We start from the raw sequence: 21,423 nt of genomic DNA, 5'->3' as shown, positions 1-21,423 counted from the left end.
TCCATCGAAATCCTCAAAGAGGTCCAAATATCCACTTGCAGACCTTACAAACAGAGTGTTTCCAAACTGCTCTATTGAAAGAAAGGTTAAACTCTGTGAGTGGAACGCACACATCACAAAGTGGTTTCTGAGAATGATTCTCTCTAGTTTTTATACAAAGATATTTCCTTTTCTACCGTTGGCCACAAAGCGCTTGAAATCTCCACTTGCAAATTCCACAAAAAGAGGGTTTCAAATCTGTTCTGTCTAAAGGAAGGATCAACTCTGTGAGTTGAACACACGCAACCCAAAGAAGTTACTGAGAATTCTTCTGTCTAGCATTAGATGAAGAAATCCCGTTTCCAACGAAAACCTCAAAGAGGTCCAAATATCCACTTGCAGACTTTACAAACAGTGTGTTTCCAAACTGCTCAATGAAAAGAAAGCTTAAACTCTGTGAGTGGAACGCACGCATTACAAAGTGGTTTCTGAGAATGATTCTCTCTAGTTTTTATACGAAGATATTTCCTTTTCTACCGTGGAACCCAAAGCGCTTGAAATCTCCACTTGCAAATTCCACAAAAAGAGGGTTTCAAATCTGCACTGTCTAAAGGAAGGTTCAACTCTGTGAGTTGAATGCACGCAACGCAAAGAAGTTACTGAGAATTCTTCTGTCTAGCATTAGATGAAAAAATCCCGTTTCCAACGAAATCCTCAAAGAGGTCCAAATATCCACTTGCACACTTTACAAACAGAGTGTTTCCAAACTGCTCTATGAAAAGAAAGGTTAAACTCTGTGAGTGGAACGCACACATGACAAAGTGGTTTCTGAGAATGATTCACTCTAGTTTTTATACGAAGATATTTCCTTTTCTACCGTGGAACCCAAAGCGCTTGAAATCTCCACTTGCAAATTCCACAAAAAGAGGGTTTCAAATCTGCTCTGTCTAAAGGAAGGTTCAACTCTGTGAGTTGAACACACGCAAAGCAAAGAAGTTACTGAGAATTCTTCTGTCTAGCATTAGATGAAAAAATCCCGTTTCCATCGAAATCCTCAAAGAGGTCCAAATATCCACTTGCAGACCTTACAAACAGAGTGTTTCCAAACTGCTCTATTGAAAGAAAGGTTAAACTCTGTGAGTGGAACGCACACATCACAAAGTGGTTTCTGAGAATGATTCTCTCTAGTTTTTATACAAAGATATTTCCTTTTCTACCGTTGGCCACAAAGCGCTTGAAATCTCCACTTGCAAATTCCACAAAAAGAGGGTTTCAAATCTGTTCTGTCTAAAGGAAGGATCAACTCTGTGAGTTGAACACACGCAACCCAAAGAAGTTACTGAGAATTCTTCTGTCTAGCATTAGATGAAGAAATCCCGTTTCCAACGAAAACCTCAAAGAGGTCCAAATATCCACTTGCAGACTTTACAAACAGTGTGTTTCCAAACTGCTCAATGAAAAGAAAGCTTAAACTCTGTGAGTGGAACGCACGCATTACAAAGTGGTTTCTGAGAATGATTCTCTCTAGTTTTTATACGAAGATATTTCCTTTTCTACCGTGGGCCCCAAAGCGCTTGAAATCTCCACTTGCAAATTCCACAAAAAGAGGGTTTCAAATCTGCTCTGCCTAAAGGAAGGTTCAACTCTGTGAGTTAAACGCAACCCAAAGAAGTTACTGAGAATTCTTCTGTCTAGCATTAGATGAAGAAATTCCGTTTCCAACGAAATCCTCAAAGAGGTCCAAACATCCACTTGCAGACTTTACAAACAGAGTGTTTCCAAACTGTTCTATGAAAAGAAAGGTTAAACTCTGTGAGTGGAACGCACGCATTACAAAGTGGTTTCTGAGAGTGATTCACTCTAGTTTTTATACGAAGATATTTCCTTTTCTACCGTGGAACCCAAAGCGCTTGAAATCTCCACTTGCAAATTCCACAAACAGAGGGTTTCAAATCTGCTCTGTCTAAAGGAAGGTTCAACTCTGTGAGTTGTACAAACGCAACCCAAAGAAGTTACTGAGAATTCTTCTGTCTAGCATTAGATGAAGAAATCCCGTTTCCAACGAAAACCTCAAAGAGGTCCAAATATCCACTTGCAGACTTTACAAACAGTGTGTTTCCAAACTGCTCTATGAAAAGAAAGCTTAAACTCTGTGAGTGGAACGCACGCATTACAAAGTGGTTTCTGAGAATGATTCTCTCTAGTTTTTATACGAAGATATTTCCTTTTCTACCGTGGGCCCCAAAGCGCTTGAAATCTCCACTTGCAAATTCCACAAAAAGAGGGTTTCAAATCTGCACTGTCTAAAGGAAGGTTCAACTCTGTGAGTTGAATGCACGCAACGAAAAGAAGTTACTGAGAATTCTTCTGTCTAGCATTAGATGAAAAAATCCCGTTTCCAACGAAATCCTCAAAGAGGTCCAAATATCCACTTGCACACTTTACAAACAGAGTGTTTCCAAACTGCTCTATGAAAAGAAAGGTTAAACTCTGTGAGGGGAATGCACACAACACAAAGTGATTTCTGAGAATGATTCTCTCTAGTTTTTATACGAAGATACTTCCTTTTCTACCGTGGAACCGAAAGCGCTTGAAATCTCCACTTGCAAATTCCACAAAAAGAGGGTTTCAAATCTGCTCTGTCTAAAGGAAGGTTCAACTCTGTGAGTTGAACACACGCAGCCCAAAGAAGTTACTGAGAATTCTTCTGTCTAGCATTAGATGAAAAAATCCCGTTTCCAACGAAATCCTCAAAGAGGTCCAAATATCCACTTGCAGACTTTACAAACAGAGTGTTTCCAAACTGTTCTATTGAAAGAAAGGTTAAACTCTGTGAGTGGAACGCACACAACACAAAGTGGTTTCTGAGAATGATTCTCTCTAGTTTTTATACACAGATATTTCCTTTTCTACCGTTGGCCTCAAAGCGCTTGAAATCTCCACTTGCAAATTCCACAAAAAGAGGGTTTCAAATCAGTTCTGTCTAAAGGAAGGATCAACTCTGTGAGTTGAACACACGCAACCCAAAGAAGTTACTGAGAATTCTTCTGTCTAGCATTAGATGAAGAAATTCCGTTTCCAACGAAATCCTCAAAGAGGTCCAAACATCCACTTGCAGACTTTACAAACAGAGTGTTTCCAAACTGTTCTATGAAAAGAAAGGTTAAACTCTGTGAGTGGAACGCACGCATTACAAAGTGGTTTCTGAGAGTGATTCACTCTAGTTTTTATACGAAGATATTTCCTTTTCTACCGTGGAACCCAAAGCGCTTGAAATCTCCACTTGCAAATTCCACAAAAAGAGGGTTTCAAATCTGCTCTGTCTAAAGGAAGGTTCAACTCTGTGAGTTGAACAAACGCAACCCAAAGAAGTTACTGAGAATTCTTCTGTCTAGCATTAGATGAAGAAATCCCGTTTCCAACGAAAACCTCAAAGAGGTCCAAATATCCACTTGCAGACTTTACAAACAGTGTGTTTCCAAACTGCTCTATGAAAAGAAAGCTTAAACTCTGTGAGTGGAACGCACGCATTACAAATTGGTTTCTGAGAATGATTCACTCTAGCTTTTATACGAAGATATTTCCTTTTCTACCGTGGAACCCAAAGCGCTTGAAATCTCCACTTGCAAATTCCACAAAAAGAGGGTTTCAAATCTGCACTGTCTAAAGGAAGGTTCAACTCTGTGAGTTGAATGCACGCAACGCAAAGAAGTTACTGAGAATTCTTCTGTCTAGCATTAGATGAAAAAATCCCGTTTCCAACGAAATCCTCAAAGAGGTCCAAATATCCACTTGCACACTTTACAAACAGAGTGTTTCCAAACTGCTCTATGAAAAGAAAGGTTAAACTCTGTGAGGGGAATGCACACAACACAAAGTGATTTCTGAGAATGATTCTCTCTAGTTTTTATACGAAGATACTTCCTATTCTACCGTGGAACCGAAAGCGCTTGAAATCTCCACTTGCAAATTCCACAAAAAGAGGGTTTCAAATCTGCTCTGTCTAAAGGAAGGTTCAACTCTGTGAGTTGAACACACGCAGCCCAAAGAAGTTACTGAGAATTCTTCTGTCTAGCATTAGATGAAAAAATCCCGTTTCCAACGAAATCCTCAAAGAGGTCCAAATATCCACTTGCAGACTTTACAAACAGAGTGTTTCCGAACTGTTCTATTGAAAGAAAGGTTAAACTCTGTGAGTGGAACGCACACAACACAAAGTGGTTTCTGAGAATGATTCTCTCTAGTTTTTATACACAGATATTTCCTTTTCTACCGTGGAACCCAAAGCGCTTGAAATCTCCACTTGCAAATTCCACAAAAAGAGGGTTTCAAATCTGCTCTGTCTAAAGGAAGGTTCAACTCTGTGAGTTGAACACACGCAAACCAAAGAAGTTACTGAGAATTCTTCTGTCTAGCATTAGATAAAAAAATCCCGTTTCCATCGAAATCCTCAAAGAGGTCCAAATATCCACTTGCAGACCTTACAAACAGAGTGTTTCCAAACTGCTCTATTGAAAGAAAGGTTAAACTCTGTGAGTGGAACGCACACATCACAAAGTGGTTTCTGAGAATGATTCTCTCTAGTTTTTATACAAAGATATTTCCTTTTCTACCGTTGGCCACAAAGCGCTTGAAATCTCCACTTGCAAATTCCACAGAAAGAGGGTTTCAAATCCGTTCTGTCTAAAGGAAGGATCAACTCGGTGAGTTGAACACACGCAACCCAAAGAAGTTACTGAGAATTCTTCTGTCTAGCATTAGATGAAAAAATCCCGTTTCCAACGAAATCCTCAAAGAGGTCTAAATATACACTTGCTGACCTTACACACAGAGTGTTTCCAAACTGCTCTATGAAAAGAAAGGTTAAACTCAGTGAGGGGAGTGCACACAACACAAAGTGATTTCTGAGAATGATTCTCTCTAGTTTTTATACGAAGACATTTCCTTTTCTACCGTGGAACCGAAAGCGCTTGAAATCTCCACTTGCAAATTCCACAAAAAGAGGGTTTCAAATCTGTTCTGTCTAAAGGAAGGTTCATCTCTGTGAGTTGAACACACGCAGCCCAAAGAAGTTACTGAGAATTCTTCTGTCTAGCATTAGATGAAGAAATCCCGTTTCCAACGAAATCCTCAAAGAGGTCCAAATATCCACTTGCAGACTTTACAAACAGAGTGTTTCCAAACTGTTCTATTGAAAGAAAGGTTAAACTCTGTGAGTGGAACGCACACAACACAAAGTGGTTTCTTAGAATGATTCTCTCTAGTTTTTATACAAAGATATTTCCTTTTCTACCGTTGGCCACAAAGCGCTTGAAATCTCGACTTGCAAATTCCACAAAAAGAGGGTTTCAAATCAGTTCTGCCTAAAGGAAGGATCAACTCTGTGAGTTGAACACACGCAACCCAAAGAAGTTACTGAGAATTCTTCTGTCTAGCATTAGATGAAGAAATCCCGTTTCCAACGAAATCCTCAAAGAGGTCTAAATATACACTTGCTGACCTTACACACAGAGTGTTTCCAAACTGCTCTATGAAAAGAAAGGTTAAACTCTGTGAGGGGAATGCACACAACAGAAAGTGATTTCTGACAATGATTCTCTCTAGTTTTTATACGAAGATATTTCCTTTTCTACCGTGGAACCGAAAGCGCTTGAAATCCCCACTTGCAAATTCCACAAAAAGAGGGTTTCAAATCTGCTCTGTCTAAAGGAAGGTTCAACTCTGTGAGTTGAACACACGCAACCCAAAGAAGTTACTGAGAATTCTTCTGTCTAGCATTAGATGAAAAAATCCCGTTTCCAACGAAATCCTCAAAGAGGTCCAAATATCCACTTGCAGACTTTACAAACAGAGTGTTTCCAAACTGTTCTATTGAAAGAAAGGTTAAACTCTGTGAGTGGAACGCACACAACACAAAGTGGTTTCTGAGAATGATTCTCTCTAGTTTTTATACAAAGATATTTCCTTTTCTACCGTTGGCCACAAAGCGCTTGAAATCTCCACTTGCAAATTCCACAAAAAGAGGGTTTCAAATCTGTTCTGTCTAAAGGAAGGATCAACTCTGTGAGTTGAACACACGCAACCCAAAGAAGTTACTGAGAATTCTTCTGTCTAGCATTAGATGAAGAAATCCCGTTTCCAACGAAAACCTCAAAGAGGTCCAAATATCCACTTGCAGACTTTACAAACAGTGTGTTTCCAAACTGCTCAATGAAAAGAAAGCTTAAACTCTGTGAGTGGAACGCACGCATTACAAAGTGGTTTCTGAGAATGATTCTCTCTAGTTTTTATACGAAGATATTTCCTTTTCTACCGTGGGCCCCAAAGCGCTTTAAATCTCCACTTGCAAATTCCACAAAAAGAGGGTTTCAAATCTGCTCTGCCTAAAGGAAGGTTCAACTCTGTGAGTTAAACGCAACCCAAAGAAGTTACTGAGAATTCTTCTGTCTAGCATTAGATGAAGAAATTCCGTTTCCAACGAAATCCTCAAAGAGGTCCAAACATCCACTTGCAGACTTTACAAACAGAGTGTTTCCAAGCTGTTCTATGAAAAGAAAGGTTAAACTCTGTGAGTGGAACGCACGCATTACAAAGTGGTTTCTGAGAGTGATTCACTCTAGTTTTTATACGAAGATATTTCCTTTTATACCGTGGAACCCAAAGCGCTTGAAATCTCCACTTGCAAATTCCACAAAAAGAGGGTTTCAAATCTGCTCTGTCTAAAGGAAGGTTCAACTCTGTGAGTTGTACAAACGCAACCCAAAGAAGTTACTGAGAATTCTTCTGTCTAGCATTAGATGAAGAAATCCCGTTTCCAACGAAAACCTCAAAGAGGTCCAAATATCCACTTGCAGACTTTACAAACAGTGTGTTTCCAAACTGCTCTATGAAAAGAAAGCTTAAACTCTGTGAGTGGAACGCACGCATTACAAAGTGGTTTCTGAGAATGATTCTCTCTAGTTTTTATACGAAGATATTTCCTTTTCTACCGTGGGCCCCAAAGCGCTTGAAATCTCCACTTGCAAATTCCACAAAAAGAGGGTTTCAAATCTGCTCTGCCTAAAGGAAGGTTCAACTCTGTGACTTGAACACACGCAACCCAAACAAGTTACTGAGAATTCTTCTGTCTAGCATTAGATGAAAAAATCCCGTTTCCAACGAAATCCTCAAAGAGGTCAAACATCCACTTGCAGACTTTAAAAACAGAGTGTTTCCAAACCGCTCTATGAAAAGAAAGCTTAAACTCTGTGAGTGGAACGCACGCATTACAAATTGGTTTCTGAGAATGATTCACTCTAGCTTTTATACGAAGATATTTCCTTTTCTACCGAGGAACCCAAATCGCTTGAAATCTCCACTTGCAAATTCCACAAAAAGAGGGTTTCAAATCTGCACTGTCTAAAGGAAGGTTCAACTCTGTGAGTTGAATGCACGCAACGCAAAGAAGTTACTGAGAATTCTTCTGTCTAGCATTAGATGAAAAAATCCCGTTTCCAACGAAATCCTCAAAGAGGTCCAAATATCCACTTGCACACTTTACAAACAGAGTGTTTCCAAACTGCTCTATGAAAAGAAAGGTTAAACTCTGTGAGGGGAATGCACACAACACAAAGTGATTTCTGAGAATGATTCTCTCTAGTTTTTATACGAAGATACTTCCTTTTCTACCGTGGAACCGAAAGCGCTTGAAATCTCCACTTGCAAATTCCACAAAAAGAGGGTTTCAAATCTGCTCTGTCTAAAGGAAGGTTCAACTCTGTGAGTTGAACACACGCAAAGCAAAGAAGTTACTGAGAATTCTTCTGTCTAGCATTAGATGAAAAAATCCCGTTTCCAACGAAATCCTCAAAGAGGTCCAAATATCCACTTGCAGACTTTACAAACAGAGTGTTTCCAAACTGTTCTATTGAAAGAAAGGTTAAACTCTGTGAGTGGAACGCACACAACACAAAGTGGTTTCTGAGAATGATTCTCTCTAGTTTTTATACACAGATATTTCCTTTTCTACCGTTGGCCTCAAAGCGGTTGAAATCTCCACTTGCAAATTCCACAAAAAGAGGGTTTCAAATCAGTTCTGTCTAAAGGAAGGATCAACTCTGTGAGTTGAACACACGCAACCCAAAGAAGTTACTGAGAATTCTTCTGTCTAGCATTAGATGAAGAAATTCCGTTTCCAACGAAATCCTCAAAGAGGTCCAAACATCCACTTGCAGACTTTACAAACAGAGTGTTTCCAAACTGTTCTATGAAAAGAAAGGTTAAACTCTGTGAGTGGAACGCACGCATTACAAAGTGGTTTCTGAGAGTGATTCACTCTAGTTTTTATACGAAGATATTTCCTTTTCTACCGTGGAACCCAAAGCGCTTGAAATCTCCACTTGCAAATTCCACAAAAAGAGGGTTTCAAATCTGCTCTGTCTAAAGGAAGGTTCAACTCTGTGAGTTGAACAAACGCAACCCAAAGAAGTTACTGAGAATTCTTCTGTCTAGCATTAGATGAAGAAATCCCGTTTCCAACGAAAACCTCAAAGAGGTCCAAATATCCACTTGCAGACTTTACAAACAGTGTGTTTCCAAACTGCTCTATGAAAAGAAAGCTTAAACTCTGTGAGTGGAACGCACGCATTACAAAGTGGTTTCTGAGAATGATTCTCTCTAGTTTTTATACGAAGATATTTCCTTTTCTACCGTGGGCCCCAAAGCGCTTGAAATCTCCACTTGCAAATTCCACAAAAAGAGGGTTTCAAATCTGCTCGGCCTAAAGGAAGGTTCAACTCTGTGACTTGAACACACGCAACCCAAACAAGTTACTGAGAATTCTTCTGTCTAGCATTAGATGAAAAAATCCCGTTTCCAACGAAATCCTCAAAGAGGTCAAACATCCACTTGCAGACTTTAAAAACAGAGTGTTTCCAAACCGCTCTATGAAAAGAAAGCTTAAACTCTGTGAGTGGAACGCACGCATTACAAATTGGTTTCTGAGAATGATTCACTCTAGCTTTTATACGAAGATATTTCCTTTTCTACCGTGGAACCCAAAGCGCTTGAAATCTCCACTTGCAAATTCCACAAAAAGAGGGTTTCAAATCTGCACTGTTTAAGGAAGGTTCAACTCTGTGAGTTGAATGCACGCAACGCAAAGAAGTTACTGAGAATTCTTCTGTCTAGCATTAGATGAAAAAATCCCGTTTCCAACGAAATCCTCAAAGAGGTCCAAATATCCACTTGCACACTTTACAAACAGAGTGTTTCCAAACTGCTCTATGAAAAGAAAGGTTAAACTCTGTGAGGGGAATGCACACAACACAAAGTGATTTCTGAGAATGATTCTCTCTAGTTTTTATACGAAGATATTTCCTATTCTACCGTGGAACCGAAAGCGCTTGAAATCTCCACTTGCAAATTCCACAAAAAGAGGGTTTCAAATCTGCTCTGTCTAAAGGAAGGTTCAACTCTGTGAGTTGAACACACGCAGCCCAAAGAAGTTACTGAGAATTCTTCTGTCTAGCATTAGATGAAAAAATCCCGTTTCCAACGAAATCCTCAAAGAGGTCCAAATATCCACTTGCAGACTTTACAAACAGAGTGTTTCCGAACTGTTCTATTGAAAGAAAGGTTAAACTCTGTGAGTGGAATGCACACAACACAGTGGTTTCTGAGAATGATTCTCTCTAGTTTTTATACACAGATATTTCCTTTTCTACCGTAGGCCACAAAGCGCTTGAAATCTCCACTTGCAAATTCCACAAAAAGAGGGTTTCAAATCTGTTCTGTCTAAAGGAAGGATCAACTCTGTGAGTTGAACACACGCAACCCAAAGAAGTTACTGAGAATTCTTCTGTCTAGCATTAGATGAAGAAATTCCGTTTCCAACGAAATCCTCAAAGAGGTCCAAACATCCACTTGCAGACTTTACAAACAGAGTGTTTCCAAACTGCTCTATTGAAAGAAAGGTTAAACTCTGTGAGTGGAACGCACACATCACAAAGTGGTTTCTGAGAATGATTCTCTCTAGTTTTTATACAAAGATATTTCCTTTTCTACCGTTGGCCACAAAGCGCTTGAAATCTCCACTTGCAAATTCCACAGAAAGAGGGTTTCAAATCTGTTCTGTCTAAAGGAAGGATCAACTCGGTGAGTTGAACACACGCAACCCAAAGAAGTTACTGAGAATTCTTCTGTCTAGCATTAGATGAAAAAATCCCGTTTCCAACGAAATCCTCAAAGAGGTCTAAATATACACTTGCTGACCTTACACACAGAGTGTTTCCAAACTGCTCTATGAAAAGAAAGGTTAAACTCTGTGAGTGGAACGCACGCATTACAAAGTGGTTTCTGAGAGTGATTCACTCTAGTTTTTATACGAAGATATTTCCTTTTCTACCGTGGAACCCAAAGCGCTTGAAATCTCCACTTGCAAATTCCACAAAAAGAGGGTTTCAAATCTGCTCTGTCTAAAGGAAGGTTCAACTCTGTGAGTTGTACAAACGCAACCCAAAGAAGTTACTGAGAATTCTTCTGTCTAGCATTAGATGAAGAAATCCCGTTTCCAACGAAAACCTCAAAGAGGTCCAAATATCCACTTGCAGACTTTACAAACAGTGTGTTTCCAAACTGCTCTATGAAAAGAAAGCTTAAACTCTGTGAGTGGAACGCACGCATTACAAAGTGGTTTCTGAGAATGATTCTCTCTAGTTTTTATACGAAGATATTTCCTTTTCTACCGTGGGCCCCAAAGCGCTTGAAATCTCCACTTGCAAATTCCACAAAAAGAGGGTTTCAAATCTGCTCGGCCTAAAGGAAGGTTCAACTCTGTGACTTGAACACACGCAACCCAAACAAGTTACTGAGAATTCTTCTGTCTAGCATTAGATGAAAAAATCCCGTTTCCAACGAAATCCTCAAAGAGGTCAAACGTCCACTTGCAGACTTTAAAAACAGAGTGTTTCCAAACCGCTCTATGAAAAGAAAGCTTAAACTCTGTGAGTGGAACGCACGCATTACAAATTGGTTTCTGAGAATGATTCACTCTAGCTTTTATACGAAGATATTTCCTTTTCTACCGTGGAACCCAAAGCGCTTGAAATCTCCACTTGCAAATTCCACAAAAAGAGGGTTTCAAATCTGCACTGTCTAAAGGAAGGTTCAACTCTGTGAGTTGAATGCACGCAACGCAAAGAAGTTACTGAGAATTCTTCTGTCTAGCATTAGATGAAAAAATCCCGTTTCCAACGAAATCCTCAAAGAGGTCCAAATATCCACTTGCACACTTTACAAACAGAGTGTTTCCAAACTGCTCTATGAAAAGAAAGGTTAAACTCTGTGAGGGGAATGCACACAACACAAAGTGATTTCTGAGAATGATTCTCTCTAGTTTTTATACGAAGATATTTCCTTTTCTACCGTGGAACCGAAAGCGCTTGAAATCTCCACTTGCAAATTCCACAAAAAGAGGGTTTCAAATCTGCTCTGTCTAAAGGAAGGTTCAACTCTGTGAGTTGAACACACGCAGCCCAAAGAAGTTACTGAGAATTCTTCTGTCTAGCATTAGATGAAAAAATCCCGTTTCCAACGAAATCCTCAAAGAGGTCCAAATATCCACTTGCAGACTTTACAAACAGAGTGTTTCCGAACTGTTCTATTGAAAGAAAGGTTAAACTCTGTGAGTGGAACGCACACAACACAAAGTGGTTTCTGAGAATGATTCTCTCTAGTTTTTAAACACAGATATTTCCTTTTCTACCGTGGAACCCAAAGCGCTTGAAATCTCCACTTGCAAATTCCACAAAAAGAGGGTTTCAAATCTGCTCTGTCTAAAGGAAGGTTCAACTCTGTGAGTTGAACACACGCAAACCAAAGAAGTTACTGAGAATTCTTCTGTCTAGCATTAGATAAAAAAATCCCGTTTCCATCGAAATCCTCAAAGAGGTCCAAATATCCACTTGCAGACCTTACAAACAGAGTGTTTCCAAACTGCTCTATTGAAAGAAAGGTTAAACTCTGTGAGTGGAACGCACACATCACAAAGTGGTTTCTGAGAATGATTCTCTCTAGTTTTTATACAAAGATATTTCCTTTTCTACCGTTGGCCACAAAGCGCTTGAAATCTCCACTTGCAAATTCCACAGAAAGAGGGTTTCAAATCTGTTCTGTCTAAAGGAAGGATCAACTCGGTGAGTTGAACACACGCAACCCAAAGAAGTTACTGAGAATTCTTCTGTCTAGCATTAGATGAAAAAATCCCGTTTCCAACGAAATCCTCAAAGAGGTCTAAATATACACTTGCTGACCTTACACACAGAGTGTTTCCAAACTGCTCTATGAAAAGAAAGGTTAAACTCTGTGAGTGGAACGCACGCATTACAAAGTGGTTTCTGAGAGTGATTCACTCTAGTTTTTATACGAAGATATTTCCTTTTCTACCGTGGAACCCAAAGCGCTTGAAATCTCCACTTGCAAATTCCACAAAAAGAGGGTTTCAAATCTGCTCTGTCTAAAGGAAGGTTCAACTCTGTGAGTTGTACAAACGCAACCCAAAGAAGTTACTGAGAATTCTTCTGTCTAGCATTAGATGAAGAAATCCCGTTTCCAACGAAAACCTCAAAGAGGTCCAAATATCCACTTGCAGACTTTACAAACAGTGTGTTTCCAAACTGCTCTATGAAAAGAAAGCTTAAACTCTGTGAGTGGAACGCACGCATTACAAAGTGGTTTCTGAGAATGATTCTCTCTAGTTTTTATACGAAGATATTTCCTTTTCTACCGTGGGCCCCAAAGCGCTTGAAATCTCCACTTGCAAATTCCACAAAAAGAGGGTTTCAAATCTGCTCGGCCTAAAGGAAGGTTCAACTCTGTGACTTGAACACACGCAACCCAAACAAGTTACTGAGAATTCTTCTGTCTAGCATTAGATGAAAAAATCCCGTTTCCAACGAAATCCTCAAAGAGGTCAAACGTCCACTTGCAGACTTTAAAAACAGAGTGTTTCCAAACCGCTCTATGAAAAGAAAGCTTAAACTCTGTGAGTGGAACGCACGCATTACAAATTGGTTTCTGAGAATGATTCACTCTAGCTTTTATACGAAGATATTTCCTTTTCTACCGTGGAACCCAAAGCGCTTGAAATCTCCACTTGCAAATTCCACAAAAAGAGGGTTTCAAATCTGCACTGTCTAAAGGAAGGTTCAACTCTGTGAGTTGAATGCACGCAACGCAAAGAAGTTACTGAGAATTCTTCTGTCTAGCATTAGATGAAAAAATCCCGTTTCCAACGAAATCCTCAAAGAGGTCCAAATATCCACTTGCACACTTTACAAACAGAGTGTTTCCAAACTGCTCTATGAAAAGAAAGGTTAAACTCTGTGAGGGGAATGCACACAACACAAAGTGATTTCTGAGAATGATTCTCTCTAGTTTTTATACGAAGATATTTCCTTTTCTACCGTGGAACCGAAAGCGCTTGAAATCTCCACTTGCAAATTCCACAAAAAGAGGGTTTCAAATCTGCTCTGTCTAAAGGAAGGTTCAACTCTGTGAGTTGAACACACGCAGCCCAAAGAAGTTACTGAGAATTCTTCTGTCTAGCATTAGATGAAAAAATCCCGTTTCCAACGAAATCCTCAAAGAGGTCCAAATATCCACTTGCAGACTTTACAAACAGAGTGTTTCCAAACTGTTCTATTGAAAGAAAGGTTAAACTCTGTGAGTGGAATGCACACAACACAAAGTGGTTTCTGAGAATGATTCTCTCTAGTTTTTATACACAGATATTTCCTTTTCTACCGTAGGCCACAAAGCGCTTGAAATCTCCACTTGCAAATTCCACAAAAAGAGGGTTTCAAATCAGTTCTGTCTAAAGGAAGGATCAACTCTGTGAGTTGAACACACGCAACCCAAAGAAGTTACTGAGAATTCTTCTGTCTAGCATTAGATGAAGAAATTCCGTTTCCAACGAAATCCTCAAAGAGGTCCAAACATCCACTTGCAGACTTTACAAACAGAGTGTTTCCAAACTGCTCTATTGAAAGAAAGGTTAAACTCTGTGAGTGGAACGCACACATCACAAAGTGGTTTCTGAGAATGATTCTCTCTAGTTTTTATACAAAGATATTTCCTTTTCTACCGTTGGCCACAAAGCGCTTGAAATCTCCACTTGCAAATTCCACAGAAAGAGGGTTTCAAATCTGTTCTGTCTAAAGGAAGGATCAACTCGGTGAGTTGAACACACGCAACCCAAAGAAGTTACTGAGAATTCTTCTGTCTAGCATTAGATGAAAAAATCCCGTTTCCAACGAAATCCTCAAAGAGGTCTAAATATACACTTGCTGACCTTACACACAGAGTGTTTCCAAACTGCTCTATGAAAAGAAAGGTTAAACTCTGTGAGTGGAACGCACGCATTACAAAGTGGTTTCTGAGAGTGATTCACTCTAGTTTTTATACGAAGATATTTCCTTTTCTACCGTGGAACCCAAAGCGCTTGAAATCTCCACTTGCAAATTCCACAAAAAGAGGGTTTCAAATCTGCTCTGTCTAAAGGAAGGTTCAACTCTGTGAGTTGTACAAACGCAACCCAAAGAAGTTACTGAGAATTCTTCTGTCTAGCATTAGATGAAGAAATCCCGTTTCCAACGAAAACCTCAAAGAGGTCCAAATATCCACTTGCAGACTTTACAAACAGTGTGTTTCCAAACTGCTCTATGAAAAGAAAGCTTAAACTCTGTGAGTGGAACGCACGCATTACAAAGTGGTTTCTGAGAATGATTCTCTCTAGTTTTTATACGAAGATATTTCCTTTTCTACCGTGGGCCCCAAAGCGCTTGAAATCTCCACTTGCAAATTCCACAAAAAGAGGGTTTCAAATCTGCTCGGCCTAAAGGAAGGTTCAACTCTGTGACTTGAACACACGCAACCCAAACAAGTTACTGAGAATTCTTCTGTCTAGCATTAGATGAAAAAATCCCGTTTCCAACGAAATCCTCAAAGAGGTCAAACGTCCACTTGCAGACTTTAAAAACAGAGTGTTTCCAAACCGCTCTATGAAAAGAAAGCTTAAACTCTGTGAGTGGAACGCACGCATTACAAATTGGTTTCTGAGAATGATTCACTCTAGCTTTTATACGAAGATATTTCCTTTTCTACCGTGGAACCCAAAGCGCTTGAAATCTCCACTTGCAAATTCCACAAAAAGAGGGTTTCAAATCTGCACTGTCTAAAGGAAGGTTCAACTCTGTGAGTTGAATGCACGCAACGCAAAGAAGTTACTGAGAATTCTTCTGTCTAGCATTAGATGAAAAAATCCCGTTTCCAACGAAATCCTCAAAGAGGTCCAAATATCCACTTGCACACTTTACAAACAGAGTGTTTCCAAACTGCTCTATGAAAAGAAAGGTTAAACTCTGTGAGGGGAATGCACACAACACAAAGTGATTTCTGAGAATGATTCTCTCTAGTTTTTATACGAAGATATTTCCTTTTCTACCGTGGAACCGAAAGCGCTTGAAATCTCCACTTGCAAATTCCACAAAAAGAGGGTTTCAAATCTGCTCTGTCTAAAGGAAGGTTCAACTCTGTGAGTTGAACACACGCAGCCCAAAGAAGTTACTGAGAATTCTTCTGTCTAGCATTAGATGAAAAAATCCCGTTTCCAACGAAATCCTCAAAGAGGTCCAAATATCCACTTGCAGACTTTACAAACAGAGTGTTTCCAAACTGTTCTATTGAAAGAAAGGTTAAACTCTGTGAGTGGAATGCACACAACACAAAGTGGTTTCTGAGAATGATTCTCTCTAGTTTTTATACACAGATATTTCCTTTTCTACCGTAGGCCACAAAGCGCTTGAAATCTCCACTTGCAAATTCCACAAAAAGAGGGTTTCAAATCAGTTCTGTCTAAAGGAAGGATCAACTCTGTGAGTTGAACACACGCAACCCAAAGAAGTTACTGAGAATTCTTCTGTCTAGCATTAGATGAAGAAATTCCGTTTCCAACGAAATCCTCAAAGAGGTCCAAACATCCACTTGCAGACTTTACAAACAGAGTGTTTCCAGACTGTTCTATGAAAAGAAAGGTTAAACTCTGTGAGTGGAACGCACACATGACAAAGTGGTTTCTGAGAATGATTCACTCTAGTTTTTATACGAAGATATTTCCTTTTCTACCGTGGAACCCAAAGCGCTTGAAATCTCCACTTGCAAATTCCACAAAAAGAGGGTTTCAAATCTGCTCTGTCTAAAGGAAGGTTCAACTCTGTGAGTTGAACACACGCAAAGCAAAGAAGTTACTGAGAATTCTTCTGTCTAGCATTAGATGAAAAAATCCCGTTTCCATCGAAATCCTCAAAGAGGTCAAAATATCCACTTGCAGACCTTACAAACAGAGTGTTTCCAAACTGCTCTATTGAAAGAAAGGTTAAACTCTGTGAGTGGAACGCACACATCACAAAGTGGTTTCTGAGAATGATTCTCTCTAGTTTTTATACAAAGATATTTCCTTTTCTACCGTTGGCCACAAAGCGCTTGAAATCTCCACTTGCAAATTCCACAAAAAGAGGGTTTCAAATCTGTTCTGTCTAAAGGAAGGATCAACTCTGTGAGTTGAACACACGCAACCCAAAGAAGTTACTGAGAATTCTTCTGTCTAGCATTAGAAGAAGAAATCCCGTTTCCAACGAAAACCTCAAAGAGGTCCAAATATCCACTTGCAGACTTTACAAACAGTGTGTTTCCAAACTGCTCAATGAAAAGAAAGCTTAAACTCTGTGAGTGGAACGCACGCATTACAAAGTGGTTTCTGAGAATGATTCTCTCTAGTTTTTATACGAAGATATTTCCTTTTCTACCGTGGGCCCCAAAGCGCTTGAAATCTCCACTTGCAAATTCCACAAAAAGAGGGTTTCAAATCTGCTCTGCCTAAAGGAAGGTTCAACTCTGTGAGTTAAACCCAACCCAAAGAAGTTACTGAGAATTCTTCTGTCTAGCATTAGATGAAGAAATTCCGTTTCCAACGAAATCCTCAAAGAGGTCCAAACATCCACTTGCAGACTTTACAAACAGAGTGTTTCCAAACTGTTCTATGAAAAGAAAGGTTAAACTCTGTGAGTGGAACGCACGCATTACAAAGTGGTTTCTGAGAGTGATTCACTCTAGTTTTTATACGAAGATATTTCCTTTTCTACCGTGGAACCCAAAGCGCTTGAAATCTCCACTTGCAAATTCCACAAAAAGAGGGTTTCAAATCTGCTCTGTCTAAAGGAAGGTTCAACTCTGTGAGTTGTACAAACGCAACCCAAAGAAGTTACTGAGAATTCTTCTGTCTAGCATTAGATGAAGAAATCCCGTTTCCAACGAAAACCTCAAAGAGGTCCAAATATCCACTTGCAGACTTTACAAACAGTGTGTTTCCAAACTGCTCTATGAAAAGAAAACTTAAACTCTGTGAGTGGAACGCACGCATTACAAAGTGGTTTCTGAGAATGATTCTCTCTAGTTTTTATACGAAGATATTTCCTTTTCTACCGTGGGCCCCAAAGCGCTTGAAATCTCCACTTGCAAATTCCACAAAAAGAGGGTTTCAAATCTGCTCGGCCTAAAGGAAGGTTCAACTCTGTGACTTGAACACACGCAACCCAAACAAGTTACTGAGAATTCTTCTGTCTAGCATTAGATGAAAAAATCCCGTTTCCAACGAAATCCTCAAAGAGGTCAAACGTCCACTTGCAGACTTTAAAAACAGAGTGTTTCCAAACCGCTCTATGAAAAGAAAGCTTAAACTCTGTGAGTGGAACGCACGCATTACAAATTGGTTTCTGAGAATGATTCACTCTAGCTTTTATACGAAGATATTTCCTTTTCTACCGTGGAACCCAAAGCGCTTGAAATCTCCACTTGCAAATTCCACAAAAAGAGGGTTTCAAATCTGCACTGTCTAAAGGAAGGTTCAACTCTGTGAGTTGAATGCACGCAACGCAAAGAAGTTACTGAGAATTCTTCTGTCTAGCATTAGATGAAAAAATCCCGTTTCCAACGAAATCCTCAAAGAGGTCCAAATATCCACTTGCACACTTTACAAACAGAGTGTTTCCAAACTGCTCTATGAAAAGAAAGGTTAAACTCTGTGAGGGGAATGCACACAACACAAAGTGATTTCTGAGAATGATTCTCTCTAGTTTTTATACGAAGATACTTCCTTTTCTACCGTGGAACCGAAAGCGCTTGAAATCTCCACTTGCAAATTCCACAAAAAGAGGGTTTCAAATCTGCTCTGTCTAAAGGAAGGTTCAACTCTGTGAGTTGAACACACGCAGCCCAAAGAAGTTACTGAGAATTCTTCTGTCTAGCATTAGATGAAAAAATCCCGTTTCCAACGAAATCCTCAAAGAGGTCCAAATATCCACTTGCAGACTTTACAAACAGAGTGTTTCCAAACTGTTCTATTGAAAGAAAGGTTAAACTCTGTGAGTGGAACGCACACAACACAAAGTGGTTTCTGAGAATGATTCTCTCTAGTTTTTATACACAGATATTTCCTTTTCTACCGTTGGCCTCAAAGCGCTTGAAATCTCCACTTGCAAATTCCACAAAAAGAGGGTTTCAAATCAGTTCTGTCTAAAGGAAGGATCAACTCTGTGAGTTGAACACACGCAACCCAAAGAAGTTACTGAGAATTCTTCTGTCTAGCATTAGATGAAGAAATTCCGTTTCCAACGAAATCCTCAAAGAGGTCCAAACATCCACTTGCAGACTTTACAAACAGAGTGTTTCCAAACTGTTCTATGAAAAGAAAGGTTAAACTCTGTGAGTGGAACGCACGCATTACAAAGTGGTTTCTGAGAGTGATTCACTCTAGTTTTTATACGAAGATATTTCCTTTTCTACCGTGGAACCCAAAGCGCTTGAAATCTCCACTTGCAAATTCCACAAAAAGAGGGTTTCAAATCTGCTCTGTCTAAAGGAAGGTTCAACTCTGTGAGTTGTACAAACGCAACCCAAAGAAGTTACTGAGAATTCTTCTGTCTAGCATTAGATGAAGAAATCCCGTTTCCAACGAAAACCTCAAAGAGGTCCAAATATCCACTTGCAGACTTTACAAACAGTGTGTTTCCAAACTGCTCTATGAAAAGAAAGCTTAAACTCTGTGAGTGGAACGCACGCATTACAAAGTGGTTTCTGAGAATGATTCTCTCTAGTTTTTATACGAAGATATTTCCTTTTCTACCGTGGGCCCCAAAGCGATTGAAATCTCCACTTGCAAATTCCACAAAAAGAGGGTTTCAAATCTGCTCGGCCTAAAGGAAGGTTCAACTCTGTGACTTGAACACACGCAACCCAAACAAGTTACTGAGAATTCTTCTGTCTAGCATTAGATGAAAAAATCCCGTTTCCAACGAAATCCTCAAAGAGGTCAAACGTCCACTTGCAGACTTTAAAAACAGAGTGTTTCCAAACCGCTCTATGAAAAGAAAGCTTAAACTCTGTGAGTGGAACGCACGCATTACAAATTGGTTTCTGAGAATGATTCACTCTAGCTTTTATACGAAGATATTTCCTTTTCTACCGTGGAACCCAAAGCGCTTGAAATCTCCACTTGCAAATTCCACAAAAAGAGGGTTTCAAATCTGCACTGTCTAAAGGAAGGTTCAACTCTGTGAGTTGAATGCACGCAACGCAAAGAAGTTACTGAGAATTCTTCTGTCTAGCATTAGATGAAAAAATCCCGTTTCCAACGAAATCCTCAAAGAGGTCCAAATATCCACTTGCACACTTTACAAACAGAGTGTTTCCAAACTGCTCTATGAAAAGAAAGGTTAAACTCTGTGAGGGGAATGCACACAACACAAAGTGATTTCTGAGAATGATTCTCTCTAGTTTTTATACGAAGATACTTCCTTTTCTACCGTGGAACCGAAAGCGCTTGAAATCTCCACTTGCAAATTCCACAAAAAGAGGGTTTCAAATCTGCTCTGTCTAAAGGAAGGTTCAACTCTGTGAGTTGAACACACGCAGCCCAAAGAAGTTACTGAGAATTCTTCTGTCTAGCATTAGATGAAAAAATCCCGTTTCCAACGAAATCCTCAAAGAGGTCCAAATATCCACTTGCAGACTTTACAAACAGAGTGTTTCCAAACTGTTCTATTGAAAGAAAGGTTAAACTCTGTGAGTGGAACGCACACAACACAAAGTGGTTTCTGAGAATGATTCTCTCTAGTTTTTATACACAGATATTTCCTTTTCTACCGTTGGCCTCAAAGCGCTTGAAATCTCCACTTGCAAATTCCACAAAAAGAGGGTTTCAAATCAGTTCTGTCTAAAGGAAGGATCAACTCTGTGAGTTGAACACACGCAACCCAAAGAAGTTACTGAGAATTCTTCTGTCTAGCATTAGATGAAGAAATTCCGTTTCCAACGAAATCCTCAAAGAGGTCCAAACATCCACTTGCAGACTTTACAAACAGAGTGTTTCCAAACTGTTCTATGAAAAGAAAGGTTAAACTCTGTGAGTGGAACGCACGCATTACAAAGTGGTTTCTGAGAGTGATTCACTCTAGTTTTTATACGAAGATATTTCCTTTTCTACCGTGGAACCCAAAGCGCTTGAAATCTCCACTTGCAAATTCCACAAAAAGAGGGTTTCAAATCTGCTCTGTCTAAAGGAAGGTTCAACTCTGTGAGTTGAACACACGCAACCCAAAGAAGTTACTGAGAATTCTTCTGTCTAGCATTAGATGAAGAAATCCCGTTTCCAACGAAAACCTCAAAGAGGTCCAAATATCCACTTGCAGACTTTACAAACAGTGTGTTTCCAAACTGCTCTATGAAAAGAAAGCTTAAACTCTGTGAGTGGAACGCACGCATTACAAAGTGGTTTCTGAGAATGATTCTCTCTAGTTTTTATACGAAGATATTTCCTTTTCTACCGTGGGCCCCAAAGCGCTTGAAATCTCCACTTGCAAATTCCACAAAAAGAGGGTTTCAAATCTGCTCGGCCTAAAGGAAGGTTCAACTCTGTGACTTGAACACACGCAACCCAAACAAGTTACTGAGAATTCTTCTGTCTAGCATTAGATGAAAAAATCCCGTTTCCAACGAAATCCTCAAAGAGGTCAAACATCCACTTGCAGACTTTAAAAACAGAGTGTTTCCAAACCGCTCTATGAAAAGAAAGCTTAAACTCTGTGAGTGGAACGCACGCATTACAAATTGGTTTCTGAGAATGATTCACTCTAGCTTTTATACGAAGATATTTCCTTTTCTACCGTGGAACCCAAAGCGCTTGAAATCTCCACTTGCAAATTCCACAAAAAGAGGGTTTCAAATCTGCACTGTCTAAAGGAAGGTTCAACTCTGTGAGTTGAATGCACGCAACGCAAAGAAGTTACTGAGAATTCTTCTGTCTAGCATTAGATGAAAAAATCCCGTTTCCAACGAAATCCTCAAAGAGGTCCA

This window comes from Gorilla gorilla, chromosome 18 (genome assembly GCF_029281585.2).
Source record: "Gorilla gorilla gorilla isolate KB3781 chromosome 18, NHGRI_mGorGor1-v2.1_pri, whole genome shotgun sequence".
Lineage (NCBI taxonomy): Eukaryota > Metazoa > Chordata > Mammalia > Primates > Hominidae > Gorilla > Gorilla gorilla.
Note: the sequence above shows the minus strand (reverse complement) of the source record.